This window comes from Globicephala melas, chromosome 21 (genome assembly GCF_963455315.2).
Source record: "Globicephala melas chromosome 21, mGloMel1.2, whole genome shotgun sequence".
Lineage (NCBI taxonomy): Eukaryota > Metazoa > Chordata > Mammalia > Artiodactyla > Delphinidae > Globicephala > Globicephala melas.
The window spans coordinates 28,214,207-28,238,029 of NC_083334.1; the positions used below are offsets into that span (position 1 = coordinate 28,214,207).

At 38.7% G+C, this 23,823-nt stretch overlaps 1 protein-coding gene across 1 annotated transcript in view; it reads right to left on the reverse strand.

Annotated features, from left to right (window-relative positions):
* LOC132594390 (uncharacterized) overlaps positions 1-23,823 on the reverse strand; it is a 76,657-nt gene that overhangs the window by 45,229 nt on the left and 7,605 nt on the right. The gene's annotated exons all lie outside the window — the stretch shown is intronic.

A 23,823-nucleotide genomic window follows, 5' to 3' on the forward strand; every position in this document is an offset into this window, starting at 1 on the left:
TGGGAGAAACCTGTAACAGCTCCGGTCTGCTAGTCACAGGCATGTGCGCTTAGATCTGCTACAAACTAACCACGTGACTTCAGAAACAACACACGTGCCTATTCTTAGTCTTAGTTCATTTGCTTGTAAAATAAAAAGATTGAACTAGATTATTCCCAGGGTCTTTGCTGCTAAGAAATCCCATGGTTTTTTTTTTCTATGCTTTAAAAATATTTTACAGATCTTAATATGAAACAGGATATGATTTTATTCTTGATATCCTAACTATATACAATAAAAATCTGATATGACATTAAACATCCATAAGGTAAATATGAGTAATGCCATTCCTTACTGGGCATTGACATTTAACCCTTGTCACTTTTTCGCAGCCCTGTAAGGACTGCATCGCTGTGTTGACTTCACAGATGAGGAAACTGAAGCTGAAAGCAAATAAAGAATTTACTGTGTCACACCGTCTACTAAGAGGTGGAGCTGGGGTTAGAAGCCAGGTCTAACTGTAAAGCCTGTGATTTACATCACACCAGGATGAATCAAGCAACAAATTAGAGTCTGGTCCTATATTTCCAATTTCCACTTTTCTATTCCAGGAACCACTGGAACATAATAATGATACCTAATATACATGAGTCTTTCCACTGTACTAAACACTGTTCAGAGCACTTTTGTGTATTATGTCATTTAAATTTACAACAATCCTAAAGGGAAACAGGAGGACAAATGGACAGAGAGGTCAAAGTCACAGATGTAAATATGAGAGTTAAGATTTGAATCCCTGTGTCTAATGTTAGAGCTTTACACAAGACAGCTCTGGGTTTTAAACGGAAGTTCTTTCTTAAGCAAGTAGGGAAAATGCTTACAAAGCTAGGTTACTTCATTGTTATTTGAAAGAAAACCACCTCTTGGTGTCAGTGTTATTGTGGATCTAACTTTCAGGTGTATCCAAAAGTAGAGTATTTTGTCAAATCACTGCTCTCATGCCTCAGGTGCTCAAAAACATTTCCATCTGTTATGGCTGCGCAGCTCCCTGCTTTGCCCCCTATTTTGACTTCAGTATTTATGTCTAACCTGTTCCCTTTCCGTATGTAGCCTGTGAAGGGTGCCAGAAAACTCTAATAGGTTTTTTTGTTTGTTTGTTTGTTTTTGGCCGTGCCATGTGGCTTGCGGGATCCTAGTTCCCTGACCAGCCAGCTGACCAGGGATCGAACCCGCGACCCCTGCAGTGGAAGTGCGGAGTCCCAGCCACTGGACCGCCAGAGAAGCCCCTCTACTGGGTTTGTGTGGACCATCTCAATAGTGAAGATAGCTTCAGTATTTTCAACAGTTGCGTATTTAGTAAGTGATACATAATTTTACATGTGTAAGATGAATCATACTTTAATGCATTTTAAAGTACAGGAACCAAGAAGTAAGTGTATATATATAAAGACGAGACTCTTGTTTTCTTTTCATACGTATCTGCACTGGGTTCTCAATTTTTTTCACATATCAAGTTGTTGTAAGTGTTGCCATAGCAGAAAAATTTAATGTTTGGGAAAGACCATTTCTTAGGTTTGCTTTTTAAGGAAAAGAGTCGTTTCAAGCCCTGCTGACATGTCACTCTTCAGTGAGATTTGCATTTATACTAAACATGGCCTGACGTATCATCTTCACGGTCTTCTGTGACCTGGAAATGCTAAATTGTTCATTTCCGCAGAAGGGTTATGCTTCTGGCTGTGACACAGTGAATAAATCCATCATACATCTGTCAGAAAGTAGTATCCCAATTTAGATTTCTTAACGCAAGCAGTCATACTGTGTCCACAGATAAAAACTGACATGAAAGAAAACCAGTATTGACTGAATTCATCAAAGGTTTCCTTTCACCATCTTCAACCAACCAGCTCATGAAACGTACCCACTTTGCCAGGCCAGATTGTATATGTCAGGATAGTCTGAAAGGTCATTTGGCCCCTGAGAATATTTTCGCCTTACACAGTGAAAAGTCAAGTGGCATTTACCCCTATTACCTCCTTAATGTAATAAATATTGGCCACTGATCTTGACTGTTTAGCCTCCGAAATGATAAAACCCTAATCCTAACCCTAACCCTAATACCTCCGCAGCTCCACAGAACTGCTCGTTTTAGCTGCAATGCTCACACTCACTTTTCTCTTTCAAACCTTTGCATAAACATCACTTTCTCTGTGAGGCTTGATCTGATCAGATCATTTTAACCTACCCTCTCTATCTCTTCCCAATTCATTCTTCTCAACAGCGCTATTACATCTGATGTCCCATATATTTTGCTTGTTTTTAGTGCTCCCCACATGAATATATGAATTCCAAAAGGGCAGAGAGTTTTGACTGTTTTGCTCACTGCCATGTTCCTAGCACAGTGCCTGGCCCATAGTAGGTGCTCAGTAAGGATTTATTGAACAAGTGAGGGAATGATATCCCCCCAAATAAAGGCTTGCAACATTTTTGGTATATCCTGTAATGTCCCAGATTTATATCTAAATATATCTTCTTATCAGGGATAGTCTATGAAGGGATTATTTTCTTTCATTGGATTATTTTCTTTCATTCTTTCATTTCATTTCTTTCATTTCTTTCATTGTTCATTGGAACATTTAGCATCTTTTTTCAAAGATCTCAAAAGTCCAGAAACCTGGGAGTTGCACAATTTGTGTCCCACTCTTGATCCACCATTGTCTCCAGCTGACTTTGTTCAAATCACTTAGATGTCAACTGCTGAAGAAAGTAAAATCTAGGCTAGAGGCTGCCATTCATACATGATATTACATGTGAATAAATACAGGCTTACATTAAAAAAATCACTTAGATCTCAGAACCTCAGTTTTATGGGAATGTAAATTAAAGGACATAAGCTAAATGATGCCTAATTTTGTTCCACACTCTGAAATTCTATGATTCTTAGGATATTTTCTTCCATCTACTCAATTTTTTTTAGCATTTCCTGTGTATAGAACATGTACAGGTTGATAAATAGATAGACAAAATACAAAACCTAAGAGCTTACTCAATAGATACAGAAAATAAGGAATCAGGCAGATCTATTGATATTACCCAGGTTTTTATATGTAAATTTATGTGAAAGTTATTCAAAAAGTCAAGTGCTTCCTTGCCATCACCTCCAACATTGACACTTCTGAACTTGTGAATTACACCCTACATAAGCACGGCTCCACGATTCTTTTTTTATCTAGATTACAAAGCCACTGGACTGTCTTTTCATCTCAGATGCTCTACTGAACATACTATACAATTTTTCAACACCATAATTTGATCTGAGAACATCTGCCAAAACTCTGTAGCACATTTTGTCCACTTCTCAGCACTTGACTTCTGAGCCTCTCCATAGCAGGCGCTCTTGCACAGTTTCTGTGACATATTGTTGAGCAAACCACCAGAAACACTTCTGTAGGGCTCCAATAGGACCAGAAAATGAATCTGATTAATGACATCGTTAACGGAATCTTTAATTACCTGCTCAACCTATGGATCAATCTGTTCTTTTAGAAATAAGAATCTTATGGCATTTCCCCCACTGTTATTCCTTATTTGAAATTCTTCTTATATATAATCAAGATTATCCCATGCATCTATTTATTTCCCCAAATAATCTAAGTTTCTGGAAAGAACTGCAGGCTTTCCCTGTGGTTGGTGTTTCAAAAAGTGAGGAAGTTCAACTAAACATTCAAATTTTATCTCAGTCATGCACACATAAAACCTGATGTGTGCTTTCTCTTGTTGTATTTGTTTATTCTATGCCTATTAGTCTTCCAGGTCTCATTTCCTCTTTTCCCCAGAAATTCAGCAAGAAATGCCACCATGTCCTTTGATTCCTCCCCCACATTTTCCTCCCTCCTTTGTTACTTGCATCGTAATATTCATTTATTTCCATCTTATTTTCTTACGGATTTCTAGCTATCTGCAACTTTCCTCTATTCTTTCTATTTATTCTTGGAGGATTTTATTTTTTATTTTCTGGTTCTGACAGTCTGGGTGGCTTGAACAACAGAAACTTCTTTCCTCTCAATCCTGGAGGCTAGAAATTCAAGACCAAGGTGTCAACAGGGTTGGTTTCTTCTGAGGCTTCTTCACTTGGCTGTAGATGGGCGCCTTCTCTCTGTATCTTCAGAAGGTCTTCCCATTTTGTGAGTCTGTGTCTTAATCTTTTATTCTTATAAGGATACCAGCTATATTGGATTAGGGCCCATCCACATGGCCTCATTTTACCTTAATCATCACTTTAAGTACCCTTTCTCCAAATACAGTGACATTCTGAGGCACTAGGGATTGAGATTCAACATATAAATTTGGGGGGAAACAATTCAGCCTATAACCGGTTCCCTCCTTTTTCTTTCCCTTTGGTTATTCAGCTACTATTTTTCTGTGCTTTCCTATTTTATTTTTTATAATTTTTAGTTTTACTCTGGTCTCTATTCTTTAGACCTATCCCCTTTTCATGCCTCATGGACAATCCTATTCCCATTCATCTCCAAGGCCACTCACTGCCTAGAATCCCAGCAATAACAAACCTTTGTAACTTTTGGTTTTGAGACTAAAGACAGGACTTAGAAGGTAAGACATGAAGGTGATGTATGCCTACTCCACCCTGAACCAGACGCTGGGAGGTCTTTTCCAGCCAGCCTACTGCCACAGCCAAGAATGAAAAGGGAGGCAAAAGGCCAGGCTGCCAGATTTTATCTTTGTGTTTGTTTCCATGAAGGACTAGAAGGATATTATCAATTTTGTTCACTTCAGACTTGCTGCTGACTCTTCACACTGAATAACTGAGCAGAAATACATCTGCTCTTTCATTGCCACTGTCTTTGCAGAAGGAAATGCTATGATCTTCCCTCATGAAGTACTGCTCAGTGATTGTGTAGCTGCAGAACTCCGGGAAAGCTCTCCTTGCTTTTCTTACTCAGAGGAATGGGGAGACCAACATTCAGTCCCTGATTAACCGCTTCCTCTTTCAGTGTCCACCTCCATTCTCTTGCCCCAAGTGTTCGTTGAATCTGAGCCTTCATTTTATCTCCCAGTCGAGAGTACAAGAGAGATGCTACTACTCTTGGGACATATCCTGCTGTGTTCATTCAGTTCTGAGTTTCCCAACAGGCAGAGAAAACATATGCTTATGGGCACCAAAATGATGTTTGAAAGAGTCTTAGGTTTAATAATGATATTTCCTAAGAAAAACATAAAATGAGAAACCTTTGGGGGGAAATTAGATCTTTATTGGACTTTCTTACTTTTATTTTACATCTTGGTATTATTATTTTGTAATTTTTAATTACATATCTGGGAAGAATGGGTGCAACACGAGCTGCTCGGTGCCATTCTTTCTAATTGTCTTAGCCCAGCTTGTTTTCTATTTAAAGTGCAGGCAGAAATGATTAATTCTTCATTTTAAGGAGCTTGAATACAAAGTGTTTTAAGTGCTCTTGACTGGAGTTAGTTTTCAGAGGCATTGAGTTTGAGTCATTGATAAAAGGAATGATTCAGAATAGGCACTGTTTCTGGTGACTGCAGTCACCAGACCATAGTGACTATAGTCACTGTAGCATTTTTATTTCATTGTGAATTGTACGAATATTTTTTCAAACTCCCTTAAATTCATACCTATTGATGTCTTGAGGTATTTAGTTCATGGGAAACAATCCAAAGTAAATTCTTAGGATGCTTCCCCAAGGATGAAAGCTATAGAGTAACAGCTCAGTCCTCGGCCTGACCCCATCTGGAGGCTTCGGCTCCGTGTAGACACTAGGACATATCCTCCTCCCATCAGGGAGAATTTAAAGAACTCTAGGCTTAGAGTAAAGGAACCATCAAATTAGCCTCTTTGCCCTTCTTGGTCTCAAGGTTCAGTAACTGAGTTCCAGTACTGGTAAACTTTCAGCTTCCCAGACCCTCTGGGATTGTAGCCTTTCTCCCACTCTTACTAAAAAAAAACTTGCTTTCAACTCTTGAATTACAGTGTCTCTTCACCAACAGAAGCTCATTCAATTTAAATACAACACTTGGGAGGACTTACAGCATATATTAGCTCCGTTTTTTCTAAGCATCTTCTACTAGTTCTACTAGTGAGGAAATTAAAGCTCAGTGATTTGCCCCAAATCCCACATCTTGCAGCGAAACCTTCTGATTTGGCATATATTGTTCTAATCTCAGCTCTACTTTTTCTCCCAAACAGACCCCTATACCCTATAGGTAGTGTGCTTCCTGTTTTCCACAAATAATTTGACACCCAATTAAAGTAGAACATTTCTAATGGGATTTAGACACCCAGTGATTATTCAAAGCAAAAATTAGAAAGAAGAGTCAAAGCATCTCGTCTGGATGTTGGAGTATAATGCCCTCAGAATCCAATACAGACTCCAGGCTTCCTTGCGGAGAAGAGGAAGCTAGTACTGGCACCTACTTGCCACCTTCTGCCCCACTCTTGCCCTTATTACATCACTTACAAAAGCACAAGGTTGAAAGTCTAATGCCGATTCTTGTCCATGCAAACTGAAGGTGACTTTGGTTTAACTTCCCTTGCATAGCAATTTATAATACTATTTTTGTGTTGAACAATACAAAGATCAGAAAGTAAAGTAAATACTAGAATAATTTAAGAGTCAATGTTGCATTTACTAGGATTCTGCTTTTAGTTTATCTAAATATTTTCCACCCAGATGAACTTTAAATGACTTGTATACAGTGTATATTCCCGTCTCTACAAGAACCACTTGAATAATGTTGTAATTAATATGCACAGTCACAGACATGTGTCCCATGAATATAAATACACTCTCCACATAGTGTACCTACATTTATACTTATTCTCTAAAATAAGCGTCAACTGACACAGCCGGAGTGATGTGTACAATCGGTAGCAGAATACTGAGCATGCAAAATGTGCTAAAAACGACGCGTATGTAGCAACACGAGTGATGAGAGTCCTCTGTAGTAAAGTCCACTGGATGGGGCGCATCTTGCTGTGAGAAAAGCTTGCAATGTGTGAACACTGACGTATAACAACTGTAGGAGCAAATGATTTAAATGAGTCTCTACTAAAACCTCCAGAGGTCTATGACTGAGTTTTAGTTTTACATCAGAGCAAAGCAAGAACAATTGAAAGAACTTTTTAAGGTAGAACTTCCTTTTTGCTGCTGGATGTGTCACTTGCTGGGAAACGGGTTAAATGGTCAGAGCCCCAGCATGCTAGCTTTCCTAGCGGGCAAGGAGGAAGAAGGAGGATTTATGAGTGGCCTCGGGTCCGGTCTTCTGTAGGATAATACCCGTGACAAGTGGGGAGGGGGTTGGTGCCGATCCTCTCAATGTGGTCGGAAATAGGAACAGGAAACTTGGGGCATTTTCCTCAATTATTTTTATTTTACAGATGTGCAATTTGAGATCCAGAAAAGCAGTGTAACTGACTTAGGATCGCACCATTAGTGAATGGCAAATCCAGGGCCGTATCTGGAGTTCAGAAGTCTCTGCCTCTACATGTTTGGTGTTTGGAGACAAGGTAGGAGATGAAGATATTCAACTGAAATTCAATACATGAGGCTACAAAGTAATTCACACCCGAAAAGTCTTTTTTTTTTTTTTATACTGACACACTGACCTCCAAAAAATGAGGTAGAAAGTGAGCAGTGATATCCAAGGGACCAATTACCATTAAGAAACCTGTTCTTTCCATCTGCTCCAAGAGCTGTTTGCACCCAGCTTCACATACTCGCAGGCCTTCAATCAATGGTAACAGGCCACTCATCTGTTAACAGTCATAAGGCAGGGGCAGAATTTCTGGGTCTGGAATGATCTGAGAGGCCATCTATCCCATCACAGAAGTCTTCCCTGCAATATTACTAAGAGGTGAGGATCATTTCGCCTCTTTTCTAGAACTTGCAGTGGCAGAAGCTAGCTATACTCTGAAACAGTGCGATCCATCGAATTGTGCTATTTATATGGAAATTGGAGATTAGGACTACAACGTATGGTCGCATCTGCATCTTGAGTTCTGCGGGACAATGTCTTGTGAGCAGAGAGAGCACTAACCCGATGCCCTCCCCAAGCTGTTTCATTATACTCAAGTCTCAGTGATGGGGACCATTTCTTATTTTTCTTTGTGTCCTTGATATTTAGAATGAATAAAGAGTACCTTGTATCTATCTCCAAATCAGGGCTGTCTCAGTCTTTCACTGGACTTTGCTTTTACGTGGCTATAATCTCCCTACGCTATCTTACACTTGTTTTATTGGCATATTCTTGAAATTCCAAATCTTTAGAACTTCAGTTTCCTTATCTAAAATTGAAGTAAAGATGTAAATATATCATAGGTTCAGAGGATTAAATGAGATCACGTATGTATAATACTTAGCAAAGTGCCTGGTATATTAGCAAGGGCTAGATTATTATTGGTTTATATTCCATTCCCGTGGTGCACGTGCTTTTAAAAGACTGAACTTCTAAAACTAAATCAGGAAACCAATGACATTAAATGAGAAGGACAATACGTGTAAAGTCAAAGAAGAGCATGAATTTCGCTTTAAATTGTGACCCATATCTATCACAGCAAATACTTGTTTCTTTGACATTTTGGGGAACTCACTTCCAGTTCTCACATTCCATGAATGCCTTTCAAAGACTCAGCACCATTAATTTTAACTAGAAGTGAGGCACGTAGTGTGTGGGTAGATAGCTGGTTTACTCTTGATCCGTTTTCCGCTATAGCTTCTTACGTAAGCTAAATATCTGCCTTATAGAGGAAGCCTGCTCAATGTAGAGTCTAAATATTTCATATCATATTTAAAATCCGTAATCATTGCTCTGGATTTAGTTGGCATTGGGATCAGACAATCATCATCTTCCACATAAAATTCACTTTATTGTAATATTAGGTCACAGGTAATGATTTAAGCTTTTCCTTCATGAGGCTCTCTCATCTCCATTCCTCAGAGACCCCATTTGCATCATGTTTTTAAATTCTATGTAGCTTAACTTAAAATCACTCTAAAGCTTATTAAAATGGGACCCCAAATATGTTTTCTAGTTCATGAAAACCAGTATCACTGCCACATCCATAGGATTCAAAGAATAAGTTTACACCGATCCAGATCTGTTGCAATTGTTTGTCAGGCTGAGCGCTATTGATTATTAATGGTAATTGCTTGCATAAGGAGTCCCTCCCCAGGTTCTGGATTTTAAATCACAGCACCTCCAGGTTTGCTGGCAGAGGCTATTCCTGGAAATGAAGAAAGAAGGAGGGAGCAGAAGCAGCAGGTGCTTCCCCTGGGAGGCCTTTGGGGAGATGGATGAAATCACAGATAGTCTTTAACCAAATGCCAAGCCTACCTGGCAGACTCCACACAGCAACTCAGAGGGTCCAGGAGCAAGAGCAATGCATCTTAAACGTACTCCCAGCCGTCGGTCTGTCGGTAACAAATTAGACTTGTCACTTCATCCAAGCAGATTCAGTGAAGACATTACCAGTGTTAATGATGTGTGCTTGCCATGGGAAGAAGAAGCTGGAATCTGAGGCTGGCGGTGCAGGGACAGCTTTCAGTTTCTTTTCATTTCTCTTCTCTTGGCTTCATGGTAGCATCACAAGTGAGGCTTTTCCACCATCATCCTTCTCCCAAGTTTGAAAAATGTCAGATGGTATGAAAGTCTGTTACATATTCTGCTCCTCTGTAGACAGGCCAGCACTTAACCACTGTTTACTCCTATGCATGAGTTTGATTTAGGAAGGTCAGGGGAATTAACCTCTAAGAAGAGTATGCCTGTAAATGAAGGGTTTCTTTTACAGGATGCAGGTTCTCCTAGGTTGTCCACGGACACGGAATGTTTTAAGAGGAGAGTATTTTCAACAGGACCCACACTCTCCTGGACTTTGCTTCCACTGAATCCCGTTTCTAAAGAAAAGAACTTGAAACTAAAGGACAAGCAGGATCCCAGTGTTACAGTGATGAACTGTCTACACAGAGCATCTCCACCTTTAAGAAGGAAACTTCCTTAATTCATCACCAATAATTAAAGATGTTTCTCTAATGCATAGATGCAGTGCCTTTCATAAGTACTCTTGGCTTTCCTCAAGCATTTTTTTTTAAACTTGCTCAGAAAAACAAATGACAGTAAAAGAGGATGTCTCTCCACCCCAATCACAACCTTGGATATTGTAGTAGATATGTAATAGATCATGGAAATCAATCCAACTTAATCTGCTAAGCTCCAGCAATTATTTCAGTGACCCAACCAAAATTGGAAAAAAAAAATGTAATGTTGATGGCTCAGGCTGAAACTGCTTGAAAATTTAAATTTGCCAAATACTCACAGAGACAACTAAATATAAGACAGGTTAAATGTTGCATTATATTAAAGGACATAATGAGTTTCAAAGAGAAGACTCTCAGGCTGAGTATATTGAAATTGGGCTGTTTATCAACTGGAGTCTTCTGAGTTTATCAATAGCTTCGCACTTGCCTTTGAAAATAAGCAGCCCCTCCCACAAATGGAAGGTCTGGACCCAGTAATCCGCACATGAGTTTGTAGAAACCGTAATCAAGGATGATTCAGGAGGGAAATCTATTTTATGTTCTCTATACTATGGGCTGTTCATTAACTGTTATGAGTCTTTGGGTTGTGGGAAAAAAATAGATCCATGGGAAAAGAGCACGAATCAAAGGAACAAACACTGCTGTGCTTATTTTCCTGCAGACTTACGGAGTCAGGTTTGCTTTCAAGACCTGAGTTTGCAGGAGCCTGCTAGCTGGAAGGGCACCAAGAATGAAGGGATAACAAAACCACAAAAGCACAAACAGGCGATTCCAAGGAAGGCGTTCAGAAGCAGCTCTAGTTAATTCTCACCCCTTCTTTAGTCCAAGCCAGCACCTGCCCAGCACCAAGGCAGTGGAGCTGGGTGCTCATCTCTCACTGTAGGCTAACACCTTCTCTGCTTTGATTTTCTGGGCTTTGGAGTGTCCTACTGCACGCGCACACACACACACGCGCGCACACACACACGCACACGCACACACACACACACAGTTGAATTTCTACAGGGCAAACTTCAGTTGTTTTTTTCTTTCAGGAGATTTTTTCTTTTTTTCCCCCTTTTCTTCTTGCCCCTTTCTCATCTATATTTCTTCAGCATGCATTTTCCTTCTTAGAGCTGTCATTCCTAACTAGCCATTCTTAGTCAAGAGATAACAAAGTTCTGTGAGGCATCTCCCACTGGGAACCTCACCTCCATGCAAGCTGGTCTGAATTGCGGGCTGGCTGCATTTTTGATAAGTCCTGAACATAATGTACTATCAACCGGGGATGGAGGAAGCCAGTGGCATTTGGACTGAGAGGCTCAAGAAACATATTTTTCAGACATAATGGATTTTGCAAAGTCTGCATTGGATTTCGCCTCACAGGTAACCTACTTATTTTTTCCTTTAATTTCCAGGCCTTTGTGGATACAAGAGGGCCTGAAACCATTGGAGCAAGTGACAATGAAGCCTTTTAAAGTTCAGCTTAAAACCCAAGATGCAAAGAAAAATCTAAATGATGGCAATTCTGCAGAAGGGAGTGGCAGGATATATTTAAGTGATGAAACATAAAAACCTACAACCAAGATTACTGTACCCAGCAAGGATCTCATTCAGATTCAACGGAGAAATTAAAACCTTTACAGACAAGCAAAAGCAAAGAGAATTCAGCACCACCAAACCAGCTTTACAACAAATGCTAAAGGAAATTCTCTAGGCAGGAAACAAAAGAAAGGAAAAGACCTACAATAACAAACCCAAAACAATTAAGAAAATGGTAATAGGAACATACATATTGATAATTACCTTAAATGTAAATGGATTAAATGCTCCAACCAAAAGACACAGGCTTGCTGAATGGATACAGAAACAAGACCCATATATATGCTGTCTATAAGAGACCCACTTCAGACCTAGGGACACATGCAGACTGAAAGTGAGGGGATGGAACAAGATATTCCTTGCAAATGGAAATCAAAAGAAAGCTGGAGTAGCAATTCTCATATCAGACAAAATAGACTTTAAAATAAAGACTACTGTAAGAGACAAAGAAGGACACTACAAAATGATCAAGGTACCAATCCAAGAAGAAGATATAACAATTGTAAATATTTATGCACCCAACATAGGAGCACCTCAATACATAAGGCAAATGCTAACATCCATAAAAGGGGAAATCGACAGTAAAACAATAATAGCAGGGGACTTTAACACCCTACTTTCACCAATGGACAGATCAACTAAAATGAAAACAAATAAGAAAAAACAAGCTTTAAATGATACATTAAACAAGATGCACTTAATTGATATTTATAGGACATTCCATCCAAAAACAACAGAATACACTTTCTTCTCCAGTGCTCATGGAACATTCTCCAGGATAGATCATATCTTGGGGCACAAATCAAGAGTTGGTAAATTTAAGAAGATTGAAATCGTATCAAGTATCTTTTCCAACCACAACGCTATGAGACTAGATATCAATTACAGGAAAAAAAAACTGTAAAAAATACAAACACTTGGAGGCTAAAAGATACACTACTGAATAACCAAGAAATCACTGAAGAAATCAAAGAGGAAATCAAAAAATGCCTAGAAAAATTTGACAATGAAAACATGCCAACCCAAAACCTATGGGATGCAGCAAAAGCAGTTCTAAGAGGGAACTTTATATCAATAAAATCCTACCTCAAGAAACAAGAAACATCTCAAATAAACAACCTAACCTTACACCTAAAACAATTAGAAAAAGAAGAACAAAACCCCAAAGTTAGCAGAAGGAAAGAAATCATAAAGATCAGATCAGAAATAAATGAAAAAGAAATGAAGGAAATGATAGCAAAGATCAATAAACCTAAAAGCTGGTTCTTTGAGAAGATAAACAAAATTGACAAGCCATTAGCCAGACTCATCAAGAAAAAAAGGGAGAACACTCAAATCAACAGAATTAGAAATGAAAGAGAAGTAACAACTGACACTGCAGAAATACAGAGGATCATGAGAGATTACTACAAGCAACTATATGCCAATAAAATGGACAACCTGGAAGAAACAGACAAACTCTTAGAAAAGCACAACCTTCTGAGACTGAACCAGGAAGAAATAGAAAATATAAACACACCAACCACAAGCACTGAAATTGAAACTGTGATTAAAAATCTTCCAACAAACAAAAGCCCAGGACCAGATGGCTTCACAGGCAAATTCTATCAAACATTTAGGGAAGAGCTAATACCTATCCTTCTCAAACTCTTCCAAAATATAGCAGAGGGAGGAACACTCCAAACTCATTCTATGAGGCCACCATCACCCTGATACCAAAACCAGACAAAAGATGTCACAAAAAAAGAAAACTACAGGCCAATATCACTGATGAACATAGATGCAAAAATCCTCAGCAAAATACCAGCAAACGGTATCCAACAGCACATTAAAAGGATCATACACCATGATCGTGTGGGGTTTATCCCAGGAATGCAAGGATTCTTCAATATATGCAAAATCAATCAGTGTGACACACCATATTAACAAATTGAAGGATAAAACCCATATGGTCATCTCAATAGATGCAGAGAAAGCTTTTGACAAAATTCAACACCCATTTATGATAAAAACTCTCCAGAAAGTAGGCATAGAGGGAACTTACCTCAACATAATAAAGCCCATATATGACAAACCCACAGCCAACATCATTTTCAATGGTGAAAAACTGAAACCATTTCCACTAAGATCAGGAACAAGACAAGGTTGCCCACTCTCACCACTATTATTCAACATAGTTTTGGAAGGTTTAGCCACAGCAATTAGAGAAGAAACAGAAATAAAAGGAATCCAAATCAGAAAAGAAGTAAAACTGTCACTGTTTGCAGATGACATGATACTATACATAGAGAATCCTAAAGATGCTACCAGAAAACTACCAGAGCTAATCAATGAATTTAGTAGACTACCAGGATATAAAATTAATGCACAGAAATCTCTTGCATTCCTATACACTAATGATGAAAAATCTGAAAGAGAAATTAAGGAAACACTCCCATTCACCATTGCAACTAAAAGAATAAAATATATAGGAATGAACCTACCTAAGGAGACAAAAGACCTGTATGCAGAAAACTCTAAGACACTGATGAAAGAAATTAAAGATGATACAAACAGATGGAGAGATAGATCATGTTCTTGGATTGGAAGAATCAACATTGTGAAAATGACTATATTATCCAAAGCAATCTACAGATTCAGTGCAATCCCTATCAAGCTACCAATGGCATTTTTCACAGAACTAGAACAAAAAATTTCACAATTTGTATGGAAACACAAAAGACCCCGAATAGCCAAAGCAATCTTGAGAAAGAAAAATGGAGCTGTAGGAATCAGGCTTCCTGACTTCAGACTATACTACAAAGCTACAGTAATCAAGACAGTATGGTACTGGCACAAAAACAGAAATATAGATCAATGGAACAGGATAGAAAGCCCAGAGATAAACCCACGCACATATGGTCAAAACTTTTTGATAAAGGAGGCAAGAATATACAATGGAGAAAAGACAGTCTCTTCAATAAGTGGTGCTGGAAAAACTGGACAGCTACATGTAAAAGAATGAAATTAGAACACTCCCTAACACCATACACAAAAATAAACTTGAAATGGATTAATGACCTAAATGTAAGGACAGATACCATCAAACTCTTAGAGGAAAACATAGGCAGAACACTCTAAGATGTTAATCACAGCAAAATCCTTTTTGACCCACCTCCTAGGGAAATGGAAATAAAAACAAAAATAAACAAATGGGATCTAATGAAACTTAAAAGCTTTTGCGCAGCAAAGGAAACCATAAACAAGACGAAAAGACAGACCTCAGAATGGGAAAAAATATTTGCAAACAAAGCAACCAACAAAGGATTGATCTCCAAAATATACAAGCAGCTCATACAGCTCGATATTAAAAAACAAACACCCCAATCCAAAAATGGGCAGAAGACCTAAACAGACATTTCTCCAAAGAAGATATACAGATTGCCAACAAACACATGAAAGAATGCTCAACATCATTAATCATTAGAGAAATGTAAATCGAAACTACAATGCGGTATCACCTCACACTGGTCAGAATGGCCATCATCAAACAATCTACAAACAATAAATGCTGGGGGGGGTGTGGAGAAAAGGAACCCTCTTGCACTGTTGGTGGGAACGTAAATTGATACAGCCACTATGGAGAACAGTATGGAGGTTCCTTAAAAAACTACAAATAGAACTACCATATGACCCAGCAATCCCACTACTTGGCATATACCCTGAGAAAACCATAAATCAAAAAGAGCCGGGCTTCCCTGGTGGCGCAGTGGTTGAGAGTCCGCTTGCCGATGCAAGGGACACGGGTTCGTGCCCCGGTCCGGGAAGATCCCACATGCCACGGAGCGGCTGGGCCCATGAGCCATGGCCGCTGAGCCTGCGCGTCCGGAGCCTGTGCTCCGCAATGGGAGAGGCCACAACAGTTAGAGGCCCGCGTACTGCAAAAAAAAAAAAAAAAAAGAGTCATGTACCACAATGTTCATTGCAGCACTATTTACAATAAAGCCAGGACATGGAAGCAACCTAAGTGTCCATCAACAGAGGACTGGGTAAAGAAGATGTGGCACATATATACAATGGAATATTACTGAGCCATAAAAGGAAATGAAATTGAGTTATGTGTAGTGAGGTGGATGGACTTTGAGTCTGTCATACCAAGTGAAATAACTCAGAAAGAGAAAAACAAAAATACCATATGCTAACATATATATGGAATCTAAAAAGAAAAAATGGTTCTGTAGAACCTAGGCGCAGGACAGGAATAAAGACACAGATGTAGAGAATGGATTTGAGGACACGGGGATGGGGAAGGGAAAGCTGGAATGAAGTGAGAGAGTGGCATGGACATACATACACTACCAAATGTAAAATAGATAGCTAGCGGGAAGCACCCACACAGCACAGTGATATCAGCTCGGTGCTTTGTGACCACCTAGAAGGGTGGGATAGGGTGGGTGGGAGGGGACGCAAGAGGGAGGGGATACGGGGGTAAATGTATAAGTATAGCTGATTAACTTTTTTATACAGCAGCAACTAACACAACAATGTAAAGCAATTATACTCCAATAAAGATGTTAAAAATAAATATTCAATGCATGGCAATTCTGAATTTAGTGAAATATGATTTATTTCGAACATGTACAACTGTGATTAAAATCCAGCAGTAAGCAAAGGATAAACATGAAGTAATGCATGTTGATGTATACATTTGTCAGTGTTTGCTGTGGCAGAACTTTCAGCCCGACCCCCCTCCAGGGAGGGACAAGGGGATGGCCGTTGAGTTCAATCACAGATGTCTAAGGATTTAATCAAGTGTGCCCATGTGACGAAAGCACCATAAGAATGCCTTGGTGGGTTCAAGGAGCTTCCTGGTTGGTGGAACCATTGACATGCTGGGATGGTGGTGTGCCTGGAGAGGGCACGGAAGTTCTGCACCTCCGCCCTCCCACCTTGCCCTACCCATCTCTTCCGTTTGGCTGTTCTTGAATTGTATCCTTTATAATAAACCGGTTGCTTAAGTGAAGTGCTTTCCTGAGTTCTGTGAATCATTCTAGCAAATTATGGAACCTGAGCGAGGAGGCTGTTGGAACCCCTGAACTGGTAGTCAGCAGGCAGATGTGTGGGTCACTGGGGGCTGCCATTTGCAGCTGACATCTGAAGTGGGGCAGTCTTGTGGGACAGAGCCCTTAGCCCATGGGGTCTGCACTAACTATGGGTAATCAGTGTCAGAACTGAATTGTTGGACACCCACTCAGTGTTGAAGAATTGGAGACTTAAAATGACATATTTAGTGTTAGAAAAGGCCACACAGAAGGGTATTCCAATCAAGAGAAAGCAAGCCTAAGGAATGAATAAATACTTATGAACAAATAATACAATTGGCCACAAGGGACTTTGGATCAGGTTTAAATGCATTAAAAATATTTAGCACTATCGAGGATCCTCAAATCCCAATTCCCCAGTCTACTCCCCATCTAACAATATCATCTCCTTTTTTCATAAAAACATCAACATCACTCGGCATTAGCCAGAGGGGGTCCTCTGTTTCCAAGTAAACATTTCGTGTAACTTGAAATAATAAAGAAGAATTATGGGGATATATTCTCTGTCCCTAGTGAGGCTTCGCGTACCTGAAAGAGGATTCTTCATCTTATGTATTTCTTGGGCTGATTTATACAAAGTCTGATGCGTAGTGCCAGGTACCTTTAGCTCACCAGCATCCTATACTTCTGGGTGGCAGAACTTTCACTCCTACCTGTATAATTATAAAGGTATCTACTTAAGGAATGTTTAAAAGAGTACCCTGAAGAATATCATGTACTTGTTTTCTCAAGCCCTATACACATCTCTGCTTGTCTCCCACTCAAGTTACAGAGGAAAAAAGAAGACAAAGAAATTTAAAACAACCCAAGTTCAACACAGTCTTGGATGCTTCCTTTCCTTAGCTCCTTTTGATCCTCGTGATAGTTCTGTAAAGGGGATGCCGTCACCTCCACATTGACCGCCCCCCCCCAGTTGTCCAGATAGAAACTAAGACTCAGAGACATAAGGGACTTCCCCACAGTGACTCAACTAGCATGGAATAGAACCAACATTTGAACTTAGTCCTGTTCAACAGAAGCTTTTCTCTCTACTCAACATTGTTCCACAGGAAAGGTCCCAGGCTTGAACTCATCTCAAGAAAAGACCAAGGAAGTAATGCTGTCACGTACATCATGAAATCTATCAAATGCATTTGGAGAAGAAAGGGGTAAAGTAAGACTATGTTAACCTGAATAAAGGAAGCTGGTGCTAAATATCTCTGGCATACAATATTGTTCACAACTATGGTTTCTTTGCTTCTTTTCCAGAGCATGTACCTCACTATGCACTCTACAAATATACAAATAACCCCCAAAAGTGGGCAAAAGATCTGAGCAGACAATTCACCAAAGATAAACAGATGGCAAATAAGCACATGAAAAGACACCCAACATCACTAGTCATTAGGAAAATGCAAATTAAAACCACAAAGAGCTAGTACAACGCAATCCAACACACATATTAGAATGGCTGAAGTGAAAAAAGAACAGACAATAACAAGCATTGACAAGTATGCAGAGTCCACTGGAACTCTTCTACACAGATGCAAAGTCAAATTCTATGACCAAAATTGTACGACCACTTTGTAAAACAGTCTGCAGTTTTTTTAAATGGTAAACCATATGACTCGAATATTTGACTACTAGATATTTACACAATAAAAATAAAAATACGTGTATACAAAGAGTGTTTATATCCAAATGTTCATAGCAACCTTATTTGTAACAACTGAAACCTGGACAGCTCAAATCTCCATCAACAGAATACTTGTTGTATATCCATACAATGGAATACTACTCAGGGATAAAAATGAATGGACTCCACACAAAACAACATGGATGAATCCCAGAATATTTATACTGAGTGAAATAAGCCAGACTCCCCCGTCATGTCTTCATTTCACAATGTGAGAGTTATATTAGAAAGCACAGTCTGTTCTGTGTGAAGTTAAATCGCTTCTACTAGAGAAAGCTTTTGATAATTCCTAATGAGCCACAGTAATTTCGCATTACTGAGCTCAAGAGTTTGAAGTTTTCTCCCCCCCAACCGTCTTCCCTTCTCACCTACCCTGAATGCTGACTGGTACTCAAGTTTCTGAATATTTCACTGTTTCTTGGGGAAGTGGAAGAGAAGCTAGACCAACTCTCAGGTTAAAGAGAATGCACATGCTCTGGCAGTTGGGTCAATTGCCCAGGTATTAAAGAAATAATTATTTTCTCTTCACTTCTTTACGCATGCACAATGGTGTTCTAATATCATTGCTAGGTAGTTCACCATCAGGGTGTAGAGATTCCTGTTGAGACCCCCAAACCCTATAGGAAGTGGCCTTGGAAATGTAATAATTTACCAGTTTCTCTTTAGGTTCGAGCCATGGGCAGGTAAAGATGTGTACTGAAAGCACTGGGCCAGGAAAGTCACCAGGAAGATCCCTGTAAGCTGCATCTTAGGTGAGTATGTGCAAGTAACTGTATTTGAAAGTGCGATCGGGGCTGAATGGTGAACTAAAAGACAAGGAGGAAAGTAAAACTCTACAAAGATTAGGCTTGAAGAACACTGGTGCTTTCAACATCACCAAGATTTTTAACTACACGACCCTGGTAACTTTCATCTTCGTTATTTACCCTCAAGATCTTTTGCTCTCAACTTTGTCCTGGCTACCTTATACATACTCTCTATATCACAGTGAAGGGACAAAGGGGGGAAAGGGTGAAATTCATGTCCTTTTATCTTTATCGGGTATGAAGTTTACTGCTTTTTGACACTTTCTTAGCGATGCTTTGAATGGAAGTTAAAAGAGAAGGTTGAATTCAGGTTGGATCAAATGGGATCCTTGTCCTGGTATCTACAAATAATCAAACAAAATGCAACTTCAATCAAGGCAGGGAAACTATCTGGTTCACCATTGAATCCCCAGGACCTAGAACATGTTGACCAACTGACCACGCTGTACTTTAAAGAGAAACAGAGACAAAATTCTGTTTTACATGCTGTGAAATAGTTATTCATCCACCTCTATTTCAGAAATAGGAGAAATAAGATATAGACTATAAGTGATTTTACAAAGAACAAAAAGCTAAAAAGTCACAGAGCCAATATTTTTCTAAGGAAAACTTTTATAGAAGTATAACAAGTATACAAAAATGCCCACCCATCATTAAGTATCTAGCTGGATGAATTTCACAGATTGAATACATTAATGTGACTGTCACCCAAACCAAAAGATTTAAAAAACACCTGCACCCCAGAAGCCTTTCTCAGCAAATACTTTTCCACCAATTAACCATTATTCTAACAACTAGTATCATAGATTACTTTTCCTTACTTTTGAACTTCATATAAATGAAATGATATAGTATGTTTTTTTTAAGACCAGTTTCTTTCACTCATCATCACGTGTGTGAGATTCATACATGTTGTACGTGCAAGTTTGTTCACTATGCTTGTTGTCTCGTATTCTAAATATATCACCATTTATTTATCTGCCTTACTGCTGATGGACATTTAGATTTTTTGCAGTTTGAGGCTATTACAAATAGTGCTACAATGAATGTTCATGAACATGTGTTTATCTCCTGGGTATGTAACTAGGTGTGGAGACGTTGGGTCCTGGGATACACACATATACTCAGCTTTAGTAGGTATTGCCAAAAAGATTCCTGAAATGATTGTTCCAATTTACACTTCTACCAGAAGTGAGAGTTCTAATTGTTTCACATTCTTGTTAACACTTAAAATGTTCATTTTAGCAATTATGGTGAGTGTGCTATGGTACTTCTTTGTAGTTTTAATTTGCAATATTCATGATGACTCATGAAGTTGAGTACCTTCAGATATATTTATTGGCCATATGGATAACCCCTTTGTGAATTGCCTCTTCAAGACCATTGCCTATTTTTTTCTACTGAACTTTCTTTCTTATTGATTTGTCTAGCATCTTTATATATTCTGGATGTGAATCTTTTGATGAAATTATGTATTGCAAATATCTCTCTCCACCCTGTGACTTGCCTTTTATTTTCAAGCATATATTTGACAAGTAAAGGTCTTAATTTTAATAGGTTTTCTTCTATAAATCGATTATTTTATGATTAGTACTTTTTTGGTCCTATTTAAGAAATTTTTGCCTAGTCTATTGTATATTTGTTTTCTGCTTCATTAATTTCTACTCTCACATTGTTTCATTTTTTCTATTTTCTTTAGGTTTATTAAACTATCTTTTCCCTAACATCTTGATTTTGAGTCTCAGATAATTAATTTTTAGCCTTTCTTTAAAAAAAAAAGTATACATATACTATGAATTACACTCTAAAGAACATCTTTAGTTTCATTCCACAAGTTTTGGTATGTTGTATTTTTATTGTCATCCACACAGCAGGATTTAAATCCAGAATTTCTAATTTTAATCCAGAATTCTTTCAACTAAAGTGTACTATTCTTTTCTTTCTTTGTCATACATAAATGAATGGTTTTCAAACTTCTATGTGAAAAACTTAGATACCAAAAGGAATACAATTGCCATTTTTAGTTTGCATATCCTGTGCCACTAAGTGGTCAAGGTTTTTCTTTATTTATATTTTTATATTTAACACTAACAATACCTTGGGGGTATGTACTGTTATCTCCTCTCTACAAATGGAGAAACATGTTCAAGGAGATTAAGGAATTGCGTCCATCTAACATGTAGTGGAACCAGGATTTGAAGATATCCAAGATAAACTTCGCTACCTCTAGGGTCTGTGTTCCTTTTCTTTCATGCTCTCCTACTCCATGCTCCTTCTACACACAGACCATGTATTTGAGTACTGGAATCTAAGAATTATAGCTAGAATGAGCAGAGTGTATCAGACCCTTATATTTTGCAGGTAAGAAAACTACATTCCAGAGAAGCTGTATGGCTCATCCACCCAGATTTCTAGCACAATGATTTTTCTGCCCTTCCACATTGCTTCACAGCTCACCTTTCAGGGTAAGTCAACAGTGCCACACCATCAACGATACTTACATAAGCAGTCAGTTCACTTGGCTGCCAAACTTGAAAGGTAAATTTGTCAGTATTAGTACAAAAAAAAATACAGAACCCTGATGCTAGTCCCCATTACACACTTAAAAATATTTTCGTAACTTCTTTAAAAGTTTTCTTGCCTCTCACTGGTTGTCACTGAGGGGAGTAAACACAGAGAACAGAGAATGAGAGCTCCCAAGTTGTCAGCAAGAGTACTTCCTGGGCATGCTCCAAACTGTCATCTGGGTTTAAAATTGACTTTGGGGAACAGAGTTCCGGTGTGTGGATTCTGTTAAGGCTGACTGATAAAACTCCATCTGCTCGTGTTTTGTGTGTGTGTGTGTGTGTGTGTGTGTGTGTGTGTGTGTGTGTGTGTGTGTGTGTGTGTGTGTGTGTGTATTTATCTCTTGGCCTCTGGCACTTTTAGCAGCTTACCCCCTTGCTCACCAGGGAATTCTACTAAGGGTACCCAGTGCTTTGATACGGGGTCCCTGTGGGCTGTGATAGGAAAAAGATTGTACCTGCATGGTTTAATTTCTCTTCACTATCCAGACTCCTTGCCAGAGAGAATCTCTGTCACATAGTTTAAAGGCAGAGATAAAGCCCATGAGAGAAACTATAAGCTGTAATACCCTATTCTGAGAAAAGACATCATTCCCATGAATGCCTTGTAGCTTTTGCTGAAAGACAAAAAATGTTACTGCTCTACAGTAAGGAGAAATGAGAACTCCTATTCCCAAGGGAGAGAAAATATATCTCCATGTATGACAAGTAGTTAACATTCTGGACTGCATCTGCCTGGGCTCTTATCATGATGTGAATTTGTTTGCTATTCACTGGCTTGAATAGTAACAAAATCATACTGAAATGTGAATGAAGCACCAGCTACACGTTTTATTACAACTTCCATGGTAATCCGACTGGGTGAGGGGAAAGTTTAGGAGAGAACAAAAGCAGAGAGCAGTTAATCAACTCTAGTATTTGTACCCTACATTGGAAAGCCAATCTGTTTATTAGTAACAAGCCAAATGCTTCTTGAAATGAATAATTTTTTAAAGCTTTGCCAACATTATACAATCGGAGTTTACGTAAAGTTCCTAAAGTGCTAACAAGTACTAACTTGTTGACAAGACTGTTTACCATCCCTTTTGGATGAAACATAAAATGAAATCTTGGCCACAAGTCTCATAAAAACTAACTTATGCCTGTTTTTTTTTCCCCCCCAGGAGTAGATGTACTAGTTGTGAGGTTCTGGATAAATCTACTTCAGATTTATTCTTCATATTAAACTGTTCAGAGACAGGACTCGTAGTTCTTATAAACCTAGTATAGCACATAAGTTTAGGGGAGTTTGAAGGTGTGCACTGACAATAATGTATGTACTGGGGACTTTTAAGACTTACGAGATGATAACAAAACTCCTTCTTGAAGTGAACTCTAGCATTTCAAGTGCAAATGGGAGATTTTATTAATTATTTTTAATACTTTATATACATGATTTCCTCAGGTGTATGGCCTGACTGTTAGCGAGCTGCTCATTTTTATCATGGGGCTAACTGCTTTTAATAAGTGGAGATATATGTTTACTCACTGCTAGATTAGATGCTTACCAATCCTTACTTGGAAAAGGAAAATATTCGATACATGACAAAGCCTGAGAAGTGAGGGCACTGGATGAGAGAAATGAACATTCCTAATGTTTCTTCTAAGGATATATCAGAGTCAACATGTCCTAAGGAACTGTAATAAGACCTCTGTATACTGGTGAGGAATATAAGCAAATACTGCATATTTATTTAATATTGTGTGGCAATAACAAAAATCATAATTTCAAGTATTATTCTCCTTAACATATTTTTTTTTAAAATGGGTGCTGAAAGGGATACCAAATAATGTAAGGAAGTGAGAATATATTATATTAGGAAAGTCAACACATTTACTGGAAAAATAACACTTTTAAGTTGTTGGCATGAAAAAGGTCAATCCTGAGGGAACCTGAGTGATGGTGGCATCGGGCTGCATGAAACATAAGGAGAGATGAGGTTGTAACACAGGTAATGGAGAGAAGAGCAGAGAGAGAGAGAACAGAGGGAGAGAGAGAGACAGAGAAAGAACAGAGGGGGAGAGAGG